Source organism: Cervus elaphus, chromosome 27, assembly GCF_910594005.1.
Source record: "Cervus elaphus chromosome 27, mCerEla1.1, whole genome shotgun sequence".
Taxonomy (NCBI): Eukaryota; Metazoa; Chordata; class Mammalia; order Artiodactyla; family Cervidae; genus Cervus; species Cervus elaphus.
In genome coordinates, this window is record NC_057841.1 from 47,418,355 (window position 1) to 47,433,925 (window position 15,571).

General features: G+C 42.9%; 1 protein-coding gene across 2 annotated transcripts in view; it reads left to right on the top strand.

Annotated features, from left to right (window-relative positions):
• Positions 1–15,571, top strand: part of SETBP1 (SET binding protein 1) — a 399,712-nt gene that overhangs the window by 285,046 nt on the left and 99,095 nt on the right. The gene's annotated exons all lie outside the window — the stretch shown is intronic.

A 15,571-nucleotide genomic window follows, 5' to 3' on the forward strand; every position in this document is an offset into this window, starting at 1 on the left:
AGAGCCATTGGAAGCTAATGACCAGTGAATCTTGAAGGCTACATGGTAAGGAAGCCACAGACCAAGGCCATGCTTTCCTCTTTTTGTCCACGGGCATTTGATAAGCAGCCCTTTGTAGACCCCTCAAGTGAAACCTTGACCTGTCATTTCCCTGCATAGAGGTGGGGCCGGGGCGGAACCTGGCTGTCAGCACCATGAGTCTCCTGCCTCTGCGGGACTTTACCACCGTGTCTCTTGGCACATCCACTGGGGTTGGGATTTGCCCACTAATCTCTAAACTGAAGTGCTGGTTGCTCATTCCTTGTCAGTTGCTGGCAGAATTTCCTTGCTAATCTGCCCACCCACATAAACCTTCCTTGCCACAGAAGCCTCACACTTCTACACATATATCCCTTTGTCCCTGTCCATGTATCACACAGATGGTAAGACTCCTGTAGAACAGAGTAGTTATTTACTAGGAAAAGAGTCAAAACTCCTTAGGACAGACAAGCTCACTAGCCAAAGCCTAGTTTAAAGGACCGATCATTCCTAATAAGATTTGAGTGTACTGTTTGACCTCTGTGTATGGTACATATCCCTTGCTCATCCTCCTCCTTCACAGGGAGTCAAATTAGTGAAAGTGAAGGCAATCCATTCATGAGGATTAGAGACATTTTCCAGGCCAGCAGATTTCAGGAGGAAATACGGCTATGAGTTAGAAGCCACTTAAAGATTGCCCCAAATTGCCACTAGCTTGTGAGTTGCTCTGGTGGTAAATGGTCTCCTTGCTTAATGAAGAGACCAATTAGCAGTCATGTCTCCTGCACTTGCCGAAGGTGATAAATGGCCCACACTTCATGTCTGCCCAGATGGATGTCCTCTTCTGGGTTTCCCCATTCCTGATCATCAGACTTTATTGAAGGTGCTTATTTTTTGTGCAAAGCCTAAATTAAGCCCATCCAAACAAGAGTTGGGCTTCCCTAGTAGCTCAGACGGTAAAGCATCTGCCTGCAATTCAGGAGTCCCAGGTTCAATCCCTGGATCAGGAAGATCCCCTGGAGAAGAAAATGGCAACCCACTCCAGTATTCTTGCCTGGAGAATTCCATGGACAGTGGAGCCTGGCAGGCTACAGTCCATGGGGTCGCAAAGAGTTGGACACAACTGAGCAACTAACACACACAGAGAAGAGTTGCTAAAAGATTAAATTTTCACATGAGACATATTGTTACCTTCTCTTACAATGTGGTGGAATTGAACTTGCCATGAGCAGAGGGCATTCTTATTTCTATTTTCTTAGCATTGTTTAGTTAGAAAGCAATAATGGTATGTTATTACTGAGAACCTGCAAGCAAGAATCCTAACTTAACCTGAGAAACAAGGTCTCAGAAGCTAAAACCAGCTGCTGTTACATTAGGGTTCTCAGCAGTCTTACGGGGATTTCTGTGTGTTTGGACTATATTACAGGGGGGCTCTGACTAAAGTTTGCCCGCTAGAGGTTTGTCTCTGGGCCCTGTGTCTGAGGGCAGCCACACTCTAGTCATATACAACTCCTTGTATTTGTGTTCACAAGGTGGTTGCTACTTCATTTAAAATTCTCCCTCTCCTTCCCCAACTTCTTTCTTGTTTTGCAGCTAGCCACAGAAAGCTGGATTCAGCCTGGAAATTGAGTTCTGCACCCAACTCTGTTATGACCTTAGGCATGATATCCTACCTCTTTGGGGGTACTATCTGCCAACCTATAATTCAAAGAATTGGGCCAGATCTCTTTTGTATGGCATATTTCAATTCTTAAAGCCATTTCACATGTATTTCTTAGAGTGCCCTTCCTACAATCTTAGAAGAGAAATATTTTCATTTCCATTTTATGAAACAGGACACTGAGGCTCAGAGATCAAGTGACCTGGTCAGGTTCAGAAAAACTGTCACTTTTAATTCTAAGCCTAGGGCTTTGCCCGCTGCATTGCAACTCAGCTGCATGTCACCCAGCTAGTTAAGGCCAAGTCTAGATATAACACAGGTCCTCGTCCCCAGTCAGTGTCCCTTTATCTCACCACCACCCTTCCTCTCAGAGTCTCATCTATCCTCTGATTGCGTGCTTTCCCCTAGGGCATCTGCACAGTGATTATGTGATGAGTGCATAAGAGAGTAATTAAAACAAGAAGACATCCCTTGATTTAGCTCCCAGCCAATGAAGGAGGATTTCTTATGGCCTAAACTTGACTAAATATCAGCCTGGAAACATGTATGCTAACAAGGTTTCCACTTCTGTCCTTGCTAAAATCCAGTTCCCTGAGTTATTTTTGCCACTGCTTGTGTTAGTTTTGTGTTCTTTGAGTCTTTTTGTGAACATTATCATGAATCTTAATTGTTAGTGCTTCTGTGTCTATATAGTTATACCTGTTGTCCCTACACATCTTGATGAATACCTTATTGGAACAGACCAGATTCCCTATCATTCCCTTTCCTTCTAAATCATGGCCTCTCCTTGATATCTTAAATGCCCTCTTCTATTCCTGAACCCCTGAAACATCAGGAAAAAAATGTCCTTAGCACTTGGAACCTAAAGCATTCACCTTAATGTAATATGCTCCAAAGAGTGCCAAGTCCCATTAAAAGCTGGAAGACAGATGAGATGAGACTGAGGTTACTGGAAGCATTAAGATTTTCAGAGACTTTATCTGAATTGAGGTATCTGTTTGGATAGTTGGTACTGAAGGTCATGATTAGAAAATAAGCATCTGTCCTTCCACACCTTCTCTGATTCCACCTCTTCCTTCTCCATATGGCTCATTTCCATAACATCTTAATGTCCAATTTCACACGAGCTAGTCTTCTCCAAAATTGATATGGCATAAATATAAATGCCATTCTTTACCCTGTTGAGGACCAAATGTAGGAGCAAAGTGAAAAGAGGACTTTGAGCACCCTCTGAGATCAGAACTGATGAAAGTGAAAGTCACTCAGTCGTGTCCGACTGTTTGCAACCCCACGGACTATACAGTCCATGGCATTCTCCAGGCCAGAATACTGGAGTGGGTAGCCTATCCGTTCTCCAGGGGATTTTCCTGACCCAGGAATTGAACTGGGGTCTCCTGCATTGCAGGCAGATTCTTTACCAACTGAGCTATGAGGGAAGCCCAAATGGAAGTCATTCCCATTATGGGGAGAGGAATTAGAGACCCCACTTAGCAACAGTAGCAGTTGCACACTTCATTTCCTCTCTTCTGCTTGGAAAGTCATTCTTTCTCCATCCCCCTGCCCCAGTATATGGATGTGTTGTCTTGTTAGCCCCCTTACCACATACCTAGAGCTGGAAGGTTACACAGACTATTTACCTTTTTCCTGTATTTTACTCCTGTCCTACTGCTTCTTTGGTTTCAAAAGGCAGTGACTCTTTTGACCTATTTTCTAAATGCACACCATCTGGTAAATCTCCACCTATAAAAATGCTTGCCTGGAGCCAAATAATGGATAAATAGTGGGAAGGTGAATTGCACAGACTTTCAGAGTTGGGAAAAGCTTCATCTGGGCTGCTGTCTCACCAGGCACCACCATCTCATGCACGCTGATGTGCAGCACATTCCAGAGAGCAAACGTGTCCAAGGGTAACAATGCATATTCAGATGATGCTACATGCTCTCAGATGAAGGTCTGATCAAGGTCTCATGAGGCAGTGGAAGAAGCCTCTAGTGTGAATGATGTTCTTCCTGTTCCAACCTCTTGGTGAAAACAATCTTTGCATACTTTGATGTAAAGTTAGGCCAGGAGCTTCAGATATCTTGACAGCTGCTGTCCAGGCTCCCATCAGATATTGGAGAAACAGTGAGGAGAGTTAACTTTATACCTGTTACCTCTTAGTCCAATGCCATCCTTAATCAAGGCGAGTCCCCAGTGTCAAGTACTTTCCCCATGATGAGTGGATGCTGAGAATTCCTTCTTAGCTCAAGTCTCAGGTATCAGAGGCCTGCCATGTAGGTAGCTGAATTCCCTGGGTGACAGCTGGGTGACTCCACCTCTTCTTGTGGCTCTGCCTTGCCCTCTGTCAGCTCCTCTTATAGGCACTGTGGGCATTTCAGAAGGCAGTCTCTGTTGTCAGTCACAGGCAGGAAATAGATGCCCAAGCCAAAAATAATACAGAAGCCTCCTCCAATCAGTCATACAGATGAGGGAATATTAACCACATGGACAAAATGTCATGAAAACCATACAAAAGAAACATGTGTGTGGGAAGTTTTCTAAAACTGAAATAGAAGGAAGAAGAGAACTCATGGGAGGAGAAAGTTAAAACCAGGAAAGAAGAAAGAGTAAAAATTGGAAAAGTGGTGAAGTGTGGTCTGTCTGACCTCAATCCAAGTTGAATTCTAGGTCATCCTGTGGGAGGAAGTGAAAGATTAATTAGCTAATGGTTGCTGTGTGGTTTAGTGAGATGATGAGTACCTGCCTCAGTCTTGTCTCCTCTGCTAACCAGCTGGAAGATCTTTTTTACTCACAGTTTTCCCAAGTAATACTAAGACAATAAGGGTTCTGACCAGACCTGATAGTCTAAGATTCTCAAACTTATGCAATGGAATTGGAGCACATACACACACCAGATTGTGCAGTTAAAGAGAAAATACCCACATTATAGCCTAGTTGACCAATTAATTAGCTGTTCAGTTTCAAAGCAGATTCCTCTGGCCCACGTCTTAACCTATGTGACATCCCATTCATCTTTGGCTCGAGCAACTTCACTTAACCATTTGATCTCACTTTTCCAAAAGATGAGACCTCATAATTATACCAACAAATTAACTTGTTCATTGTGCAGGCTGAAACCACAGTCATCATCTTAGAACCAAATAAGTTAGAGCACCAATATGACCAATTGTATGAGAGCAGATTGAGCAAACTTGCACCTATAGTCACACTTAGAAGTAAAAGAGTACAAATATAGTATAAACACTTCCTTTTGCTTATGAGAATACTGAGGTTTAGGAAGGACAAGCGACTCATCCAATGATACATATCTAATTGGTAGAAGGGCTCAGACTGGGAAGTTTAACATCAGGCAGAAAGAAACGGAAGCAAGAGAGAGAAAATAAAAGAAAAATAAAAGAGAGAGAGAAAGGTGAGTGTGGGAGAGATGTTAAGCTATATGTTTTATTTTGCTGTGAGCTGTTGTAAAAGGTAAGTATCTCTTTGACAATAATTTGGTTTCCAGGCTATCTCTGGGGACCCATGTTTGGGACTGGAAACGATCTTGTGGACTGTGATGGAAGTAATTTTTTTTTCCTTTTCTGTCTTCACAATTGCACATACTTATTTTATGGAGCCTCGCACAGTTCCTCCTAAGGTTTCCTTTTGGAAACCAGGAATTAATCAAATTAAATGTTGTGACCCATACTTTCTGACAATGAAAAAAAGAAAATAGCATCTCTTTTGCCACGTTGAACCAGAAATCCAGCAATCTGCCTTTGGAGCATGGAGTCTCTGGGCCATTTATCTTCCCACAGTTGGCAAACTTTCCCCCATCCTTTTGGAATATTTTATGTATACCTCTGTGGCTTTGGAGAGTTATGAAGATTCAGGTGTAGGTACAGAAAGTGAAAGTGTTAGTCGCTCAGTCATGTCTGACTCTTTGCCACCCCATGGACTGTAGCCTGCCATGCTCATCTGTCCATGGGATTCTCCAGGCAAGAATACTGGTGCAGGTTGCCATTTCCTTCTCTAGGGGGTCTTCCTGACCCAGGGATTGAACACGGGTCTCCTGCATTGCAGGCAGGTTTTACCATCTGAGCAGAGAAGTCACAATTTTGACAAACTTGGCTTTGATATAACATGGAGCTTTTCTTGGCCAGAAAAATCAGTAAAGCATGCCTTCCAAAGGCTAGCCTGTCACTGGGCCATGATAAGAATAGTGCCTTTGGAAGGAACCTCCAGAAAACCATGTCTTCACTCCGTAAACCAACAAGCAATAGGGCTGAACACTTGTTGGGATCGTGGCTTAGACTTGTGCCAGTGTAGCATTTCACACAAAGTAGTTGAATTGAAGAGGAACTAATAAAGACAAGGGACATTTTTAAAATTATTAATTTAGTGTCTAGTATATGCATGGGTTTGTGCAGTCCTGGGAGAGTAGTTCAAGGATGCGTTACTATTAATGAATAATAGTAAAAAAGCATTAAGTAGCTCAATACTTTTGCCCTCAAAGAGGGTACAATCAGGAGGCTCTCCTGAATAAGCTAAGGGAGGAAAATAGATGCAACTCGTACTATAGACTATAAGGACCATCAGGAAGTCATAGAGAAGATGTTAGGCTGTCTAATGAGGGTAAACCACTGCCGTATTTTCAGTGCTGGTGGAGAGGTGGAACCAGGAAATGCTTTTGTTTGGCCTTTTTTCAAGGATGGAAGAGTCTTTTGGAGCATGGAGATTGGTGGGATGGTGATGGGAGGAATTGGAGTCAAGCATAGAGTGGAAAGGAAGCTATGTCAATAAAGGTATTTAGGAGGAAATACCCAAGAAACACTTGGGAAATGGTGTTTAGCCTAGTTCTATTGAGGTTAGGATCTGCAGTTGGGGAATCATGGTAGATAAGGAGTATGTTGTTCTGGAGTTTAAAAGTTTTACCCCACACTCTGAGGCTTGTGCTTAATTAAGTAGACAATGGGCAGCCATTTCATTATTCAGGCAAAAATTGTGAAATGACCAAATTATTGTCTTTTCCCCTGACTGCTCCCTCCCTCTTGTCTGGGTTGGGCAAACTTACCCCATCTTTGCATTTTTCATATGACATTGTAACAATTCATTTCTTGTTTGAATTGTACCCACTACCTGCCCTTCTTCCCCCAGCCCACCCCCTAGATTATAAGCCTCTTAAAAGCATCATATCTACTTAGGTGCTCAAAGAAAAAAAAAAAAAAACAATAATAATGAGTCATTCCTGGCTCATCTGTTTCCCTCTTTAGCTAAAATCAAAGAGGGTTCCAATCTGTTGGCCTCAGGCAACTGGAAGCATGATGGCACGTGAACAGAACCATGGACATTGAAGAGGGAGTGTGGTTGGGGTGTGCGGAGATGAGTGGTTGAAGCAGCAGTTGGCAGCCCTGCACAGAGTACGGCTAGAGATTCACCAAAGGGGCGGACGGTGGGAAATTAAGGAAAGAGAGCGGAAGGGGGGACCCCTGTGGTTCACCTTAAAAAGAGAGGCAGAATGAGAGGGGATTGGGCAGACACAGAGACGGAATGACAGAATTGTTGGAGAAGAAACAAGGGCACAGAGCAGAATGAATTTCAGAAGAAGGGGGGCGGGGGGCGGCCATGAGGGCCTGAGCTGCAGAGTCCATAGAAGGTGGGGATATATGAGAACTGGTGTGAATATATTGGTGGCTCTGGAGACAGCGGAAAAGTTCACAATTATGTATTTAGTGCCTTGTATGGTTAAGGGGGGGTCGGGCTGTGTGCCAAGTTCAGGTAGTAAAGAGGTAATGAATAAGTAGATGATGAGAAAATATGGGGTGAAGGTGCAGAAAGTGAAACTCGGTTGGTTGTGGTTCTGGCTTCTTAGAAGCTCCAACTTCTTAGAAGGCTTTGTTCTATAGTGAACCCTTGATGGGAAGTGACACATTCATTCTTAGCAGGCCTTCAGTCTAAAGTTCCCCCAATTCAGGGAGCATAAAAACAATGCCATTACTCTTTATCCTATGTCATTCTGCCTCCTTGTGAAGGCCACATATAGAAAGGGTTTTAGTGTTTTAAAAGAGGTCAGAGATTCCAGGCAGGCTCCACCTTGCTTGTCCCACAGACACACAGGCACTTAATTTTTGGTCATGGTAATGGCTGTTTGAAAGTTTCTCTTTATGGTACCATGGATATGTGCTGTGCTACCACGAGTGTGTGGAGGAACAGTTCAAGTTTTGGTAAATCAATCTTACTGAATGTTTACTGTGTACAAAGTTTTATAGAGTAAAGCTTAATTGTTGATCTTTCAGAGGTCTTTACTACTCTGTGGAATATGCTGGTTCATAAAGTGCTTACCTTCTTGCAAACAATTATGAGCTCTTTAGTTACTAAACATATAACATAGTGCCAAGATACAACACAGAGAGAGGCCAGAGCAAAAGAAAAGCAAGAAAGGGCTCCTGACCTTAAGTTCTCTATACTATACTGAAAAGAGATGAAGTTAACATACATAAAACAACCTAAGGATTAATGCAGACCAAATTTAATCTGTGCCAACTCAGTGGCCAACAACGGGAGCTGTAGTGATCCAGGATCAGAAAGGATGACAGTGTTTAGTAAAAAACAAAATCCTGGACTTGAACCCTTGAGAATGGATGCATAGTGATTCAGTGAGGCACCAGATGGATGTCAACTGAAAAATTAGTCACAACCTGAAAGTAGAGTTATTTTATTTGGTGGTAATGTGAAGGACTCTGAGCCCAGGAGGCAGGAGAGGCAGTCAAACGACACACAAGTTGGCAACAAAGGGAGCAGGCATTCTGAACATTAAAGATGATTGTTAAGTAGTAAGGAAAAGGGCTTCCCAGGTGGCCCTAGTGGCAAAGAACACACCTGCCAATGCAGGAGACATAAGAGATGAGGCTTTGAACCCTGGTTTGGGAAGCTCCCCTGGAGGAGGGCATGGCAACCCGCTCCAGTATTCTTGCCTGGAGAATCCCCATGGACAGAGGAGCCTGGAGGGCTACAGTTCATAGGGTCACACAGAGTTAGACACAGCTGAAGCAACTTAGCACATGGCACGCACAGTAGTGTGTTAATTGCTCAGTCGTGTCCCACTCTTTGCGACCCTATGGGCTGTAGCCCGCCACGCTCCTCTGTCCATAGGAATTCTCCAGGCAAGAATACCGGAGTGGGTTGCAATGCTCTTCTCCAGGGGCTCTTCCCAATCCAGGGATCGAACCCAGGTCTCCGGCTTTGCGGGCATACTCTTTACCATTTGAGCTACCAGCTCACACAATAAGGAAAACCAAATGTCAAGCTAAGGAATTTAGCATTCTTCTGTGTTTGGGGAGATGCAAGCCTCTGGGTTCACTGAAGTCATTCCTTTCATATGCACCTTAGCTCTCTGGGGCCAAATCCTGTTTTGTTTTATTTTTTATTTCTCACACCTGCTCCACCACACCACCCCACCCCCAGCTCTTTGGCAGTCACCAAGGGGGTGGTGGCATGCTGGATCTCAGGCATTGTGTTCCCTTTCCAAAGCCCTCATTCACTTTTGGAAGCTTGAAATCACTGTTGGCTGTTACATCCTTGTTTATTGATATGGCTGGAGATATTCCATTTCACATGGGAGAAGACCTGGAGCTGGGCATATGTGGCTGGTACAGGATGGTACTTAGCTTGGTTGACATTAGCAGTGAGCGGGGATGGACTTTTCAGAGGGCTTCCCTGGTGGCTCAGATGGTAAAGAATCTGCCTGCAATGCGGGAGACTCGGGTTCGATCCCTGGGTCAGGAAGGTCCCCAGGAAAAGGGAATGGCGATCCACTCCAATATTCTTGTCTGGGAAATCCCACGAGCAGAGGAGCCTGGCAGGCTACAGTCCATGGGTTCGGTCGGACTTTTAAGAAGGCAGAGTTGCACACAGAGATTATGAAACTGTATCCCGGAGGGATGAAGTACACACTGGTGTTAAAGGGTGCTGGCCCAGCTGAAGGGTGGTGAGCTTGGTGCTGGGGGAAATGATGAAGTCCCAGGAAACATGCCTCCCTCAAAGACCTTGTAAAGCTCCCAGGAGACAAGAAATGGATATATACACCTGTGGAAAACAACTAGAGAGAATAATGACAAACTACCCATTAATGACTGGAAATAAATACCAGGTCTATAGGAAAATAACTTTTAGAATAGTAAGTTGCATGTTGTAAAAGCAAGTTGATGTGTGTTTATTACATAAGGATTCAGAACCAACTGGATAAAAAGAAGAAAGTAAGAGGGGGAGATCCACAAAGTACAAGCAGGTCTAAGAGCTGCCTCTGCTGGGGTTTTCCCATTCTTCTCTGAAGGGCCTGGAGAGCTTGAGAAGGTGGGCATGAGTGGGTCGGGAGGTGGGGCTTCTGTATTGATGGAGGATCTGAGGACACAAAGAGATAAAAAGCTTTCCCTGGGGGTACATCCCAGTGACCCCTTACATCTGAAGAGGGCGTTCTGCTTTTGAAAGCACATTTCCCAACTTTTATTTGATCTTCCTGCTCCACTGAGATTTGCAGATAAGTGTTGCTCTCCCACTTGCCAGGCAAGGAAATCAAAACCCAGAGGGTTGAAGTCTTTGTCCCAAGTCACTGAAGCAGTTTTGCACAGAGAAAGTGCTAGGTTCCAGGTTTCCTGACTTTTCCCATCACCTCCGTTTTTCCCACTGTATTTCCAAAGTCTTTGCAAGGTCAGTAGCATGACTCAGCTTTTGAGTTATCAAAAGAACCCTCAAGAGGCCTTGTCTGTGGGTTAAATATTGGAGTTCAGAATAAGGAACTGGCTAAGCAATTTGATCTTTGCTACAATTTTAAAAAATTTTCAGTGGTGTATAGTTGCTTTATAATGTGTCAGTTTCTGCCATACAGCAAAGTGAATCAGCCACATATCCCATCTTTTTTTGTATTTCCTTGCCATTTAGGTCACCACAGGGCATTCAGGAGAGTTTCCTGTGCTATACTGTAGGTTCTCATTGGTGGGTAGTTTGGTCCCTAAGTTGTGTCCAACTCTTGCAATGCCATGGACTAGAGCCTGCCAGGCTCCTCTGTCCATATGATTTCCCAGACAAGAATACTGCAGTGGGTTGCCATTTCCTTCTCCAGGGGATCTTCCCGACCCAGGAATCGAACCCTGGTCTCCTGCATTGCAGGCAGATTCTTTACCAGCAGGTTCTCATTCCTTACATATTTTATACATAGTATCAGTAGTGTATATATGTCAATCCCAATCTCCCAGCTCATCCCCCTCCCGCCTTGGTATCCATAGATTTTATTCTCTACATCTGTGTCTCTATTTCTGCTTTGGAAATAAGTTTATCTATACCACTTTGGTAGATTCCACATATATGTGTTAATATTCTATGTTTGTTTTTCTCTTTCTGACTTATTTCACTCTGTATAGTGGTCTCTAGCTCCATCCACATCTCTACAAATAACCCAATTTCATTCTTTTTTATGGCTAAGTAATATTCCATTGTATATATGTACCACATCTTCTTTATCCATCTCTGTTGATGGATATTTAAGGTGTTTCCATGTCCTGGCTGTTGTAAATAGTGCTGGAATGAACATTGGGTGCATGTGTCTTTTTGAATTATTGTGTTTTCTCTGGGTTTATACCCAGTAGTGGGATTACTCAGTCACATGGTAGTTCTATTTTTAGTTTTTTAAGAATTTCCATGCTCTTCTTACATTTTTTTTTTTTTTAATTTGAAAGGATCTCTTTGGAGCCAGTTAGCTGGACCCAGGGTGTGATACCAATTCTATGTACAGAGCCTGCGTCTCATCTGGTGAACAGAGACTTGATGGAGGTTGGACGTTATGAAAAATCACAAAGGAGATGCAAAGGGAAAACAAAAATGGTCTTATTCACTAAATCACAAAACACTAAACCTAATACTTAAAACTTTGTTATTTTTTAAAGAAAAGTTTGAAGAATTTTGCATACCTCAGTTCAGTTCAGTTCAGTCGCTCAGTCATGTCCGACTCTCTGCAACCCCATGAACCACAGCACACCAGGCCTACCTGTCTATCACCAACTCCCAGAGTCCAGCCAAACCCATGTCCATCAAGTCGGTGATGCCATCCAACCATCTCATCCTCTGTCATCCCCTTCTCCTCCTGCCCCCAATCTTTCCCAGCATCAGGGTCTTTTCAAATGAGTCAGCTCTCTGCATCAGGTGGCCAAAGTATTGGAGTTTCAGCTTCAACATCAGTCCCTCCAGTGAACACCCAGGACTGATCTCCTTTAGGATGAACTGGTTGGATCTCCTTGCAGTCCAAGGGACTCTCAAGAGTCTTCTCCAACGTTACAATTCAAAAGCATCAATTCTTCGGTGCTCAGCTTTCTTTATAGTCCAACTCTCACATCCATACATGACCACTGGAAAAACATACCTATATAACTAGTAGTAAACAAAACTTGTATCTTGAGAGTGACATAGGCTAAAAATAAAAACAGACCAGAGTAAGTCATTAAGGAAACCATGGGTTTGAGGTTATATCTAAAACATATGGCAAAGTGTTAGGAGACTTCATCCCCTTTTAACCATCCACCAGGAATTGGGATTCCATAGTGAAAAACTATGGTTCTGAACCAGTTTGTCATGTCTTATATTCCATGAAAGACCAGTAGGCCAAGGAAGTTTCTCTTACAGGACATAATTCTTTGTGCTATTATAGTTTTTCTTTATTTTTTCTAATCATACAATTTAAAGGCATCAAGTGTCTGAAATGTGTAAGACATAGTCTTGGGCAGTATTACAACTACAAATAAGTAAGGGACATCTTGTCATCTTAGGACATTTTGTGACATAGTCCTAAAAGGAAATGGCAACTCACTCCAGTACTCTTGCCTGGAAAATCCCATGGACAGAGGAGCCTGGTGGGCTGCAGTCCATGGGGTCGCTAAGAGTCAGACACGACTAAGCGACTTCACTTTCACTTTTCACTTTCATGCATTGGAGAAGGAAATGGCAACCCACTCCAGTGTTCTTGCCTGGAGAATCCCAGGGTCGGGGGAGCCTGGAGGGCTGCCGTCTATGGGGTCACACAGAGTTGGACACGACTGAAGCGACTTGGCAGCAGCAAGTCCTAAAAGTCTGTCAGAATTTCTCCTAATTCAGCAACCAACCCCTTTAGTACTAGGTATATTTTTCTGATTGAAGACCCAAGAACAACAGTAAAAACGGATTCTCTACCCATTGCGTAGAGCAAAGGATTATTGGGAAAAACACATATTGTTTCTTTTACCATCTAAAAAAAAAAAAAACTGTTAGTGAATAAAATTTGGAAAATATAGAAAAAAAATTCATATAAGAAAAATAAAATCAACTACAATCCCGCTAAATAACCATTATGATAAGGTAAATACACAGGTCTCTAGTTGATGGTGACGGTAGCTGCTCACCTTGCAACCTACCTCCCTTTCTTCCCCAGGAAAGCCAGCCCATGCTCCCTTCCTCCACCACCCCCTCTTTCTCCTCTCTTCCCCATCACCACTTCGACTGCCTGGTCTTTTCAGTTTTCTCTCAAGTGCCTTCCCAGAATTGACCACTCTATGGCCATAACCTTTCATTCTGCATTCTGTGTCATTGCCCAAACAGGGGAGTTAAGTTTTTTTAAATAAATGCAGTGGCAGTTGGGCATAAAAGCCACCCCACTTTCCAGACTGTCTTATATAAAATCTCCGCAAGAGTTCAAGTGCCAGGACAGCAATCGGGAAGGGGGCCGGATAATCACAACTGAAGACGGTTCCCAAGAGTTTCCAGGTGTTGAGAATTTCTCTCAAATCAGAATCTGACAAGGGGGGGATGCAATAAATTTTACAAAGCTTGAGATCCACAATTCTACATGGAAGTGAAAAATGCAACCAGCCAGTGTCTGTTACAAATACCACCCCCACTTTTCTCTCTCTCTCTCTCTCACACACACACACACACACACACACACACACACACACACACACACACGCGCGCGCGCGCGCGCGCGCACACACACACTATAGCTACACTCATTGGGCAGCGTTGCTGTCACTCATACCAAGATCACTTAAAGAGAGGGAGCTAGCTATTGATTATAAGTTTGTGACACAAAGGACTACCTGTACTTGCTTCTTTTTCTTCCTTGTATACCTAATGGATATATCTAAGCCTACATCAACATATGTTCTAGATGAGTATTTGCATAGGGCATTAGGCAAAGGAGAAAAGAAAATCTTCCAGATTTCTTCCATTTTCATGGACGGTACAAATAAAATTTTATTTTATTAAATAAAATAGCTGAATAACTTTTTATGTTTACTTTTCATCCATTATTTTTCTAGTACCAACTGACATTAATTATAATAAAAGAAATTCTGTTCCAGTGGTCTGTCTTAGAGGGAAGTAGATTATTTCTGGGTGTTTTCTCCTGATACTGGTGAGGACACTGAGTAAAGAATGGCTCCCTCAGGTGATTTCCCCAGTGTAGCATGTCAGCTCCACCTGCTTATGGAAGCCCCTCAAGCCCCAGAAATACTTCATTCATGTAGCCCAAGCTTCTACCAGGCCAGGGTTGCACCTTCTTTGTCCACAGCAATGCTTCTCTACTCCGTTTTTCATTTGGGGGATCCTTTTGGAAATAATCAGCCCAGCTCAAACTAAATAAATATATTAATTACTGAAATGGAAAAAGAAGAATGAAATAAGCATCCACGAAGGCAACCATAACAAAATGAGTAATTGATGCCAGATGTAGAAATAACCATTCTCTTGCATAAAGCCCAAAATTCTTTATCTGGCTTAAAAGACCTTCCATTATCTCACCTTGTTTCCTAATCATTTTCATCTTAGTGACTTGCTGTGAGTTCTGCTAAATCTCTACCTTATCCTACAGAAAATACCATAATTAGCCTGGATCTGAATCTCCAGTCACCCCATTGCCTCCTTCACATAGAACACCTCTTCTTTTCAATCTGGTTTCCAAATCTTACTTATTTCCTTAACCATTCTGGCATCTCCTACTTCTCTGATATAACTAATATCTTCACTTTCATTTCAGTGCTTATTTATTTATGGCCTTGTATTGTTTATTTTAGGTAAGAATGTCTTGACTCACTCAAATAAAATCTGAATTGTACAGGACATAACTCACTAGCTTGAGAATAAATCCAGCAATGTCTCAGGCAGCATACTAGAGCATTAAAATGCTAGGGAGTTAAAGTCTCTTGGATGCAGATTTGGATACTAAATCCCCACTTACTAGTAGCATGACCTTGGACGACTGAGCCTCATTGATCCTCCTTTTCCTCATCTGAAAAACGAGGCTATTAATACCTACCTGGCAGAGTTTTATGAGAGCCAAAGGAAAGTAGAGTATACAGGAGAGCATCCAGGGCACAGCTTACCACATGGTCATTAATAATGTTCATTTCCTTTCACTTCCACTTTGGATAATATATTCAAGCACAGAAAATACAACACAGCAGATTTCTACAGAAGTCTTCTTTGAACAGCAGGCTTTCTCTCCCAATTATGCTCATCCTGGGGTGAAGTTAAAGCTCCCTGTGAACACACATATCCACATGGAGGGACAGACATCTGCTGGACTACAATTGTATTTGATGACAAAGATAAGGTGTCAGGGTTAGACAGTGATGGTGGATAAGTGACAAAATACACATTTCACCCAGAGATAACTGCAGGTTCACCGTTTTGGCATCATCTGCAGGGCTTGGAAGTTCTCTTGAAAAGGGAGACAGTTTCAACCCTATGACATTTGGTCTGCTGCAGCCAGAGTCTGTGAGCACTAGTTAATGGCACCTGTCTCAGAGACCAGTTTACCTACTAACCCCAGTCATTAAAATGCAGTGATAAGAGGAATAGTGAAATTTGTATTCATTTTCTATTGTTGCTATAAAGATT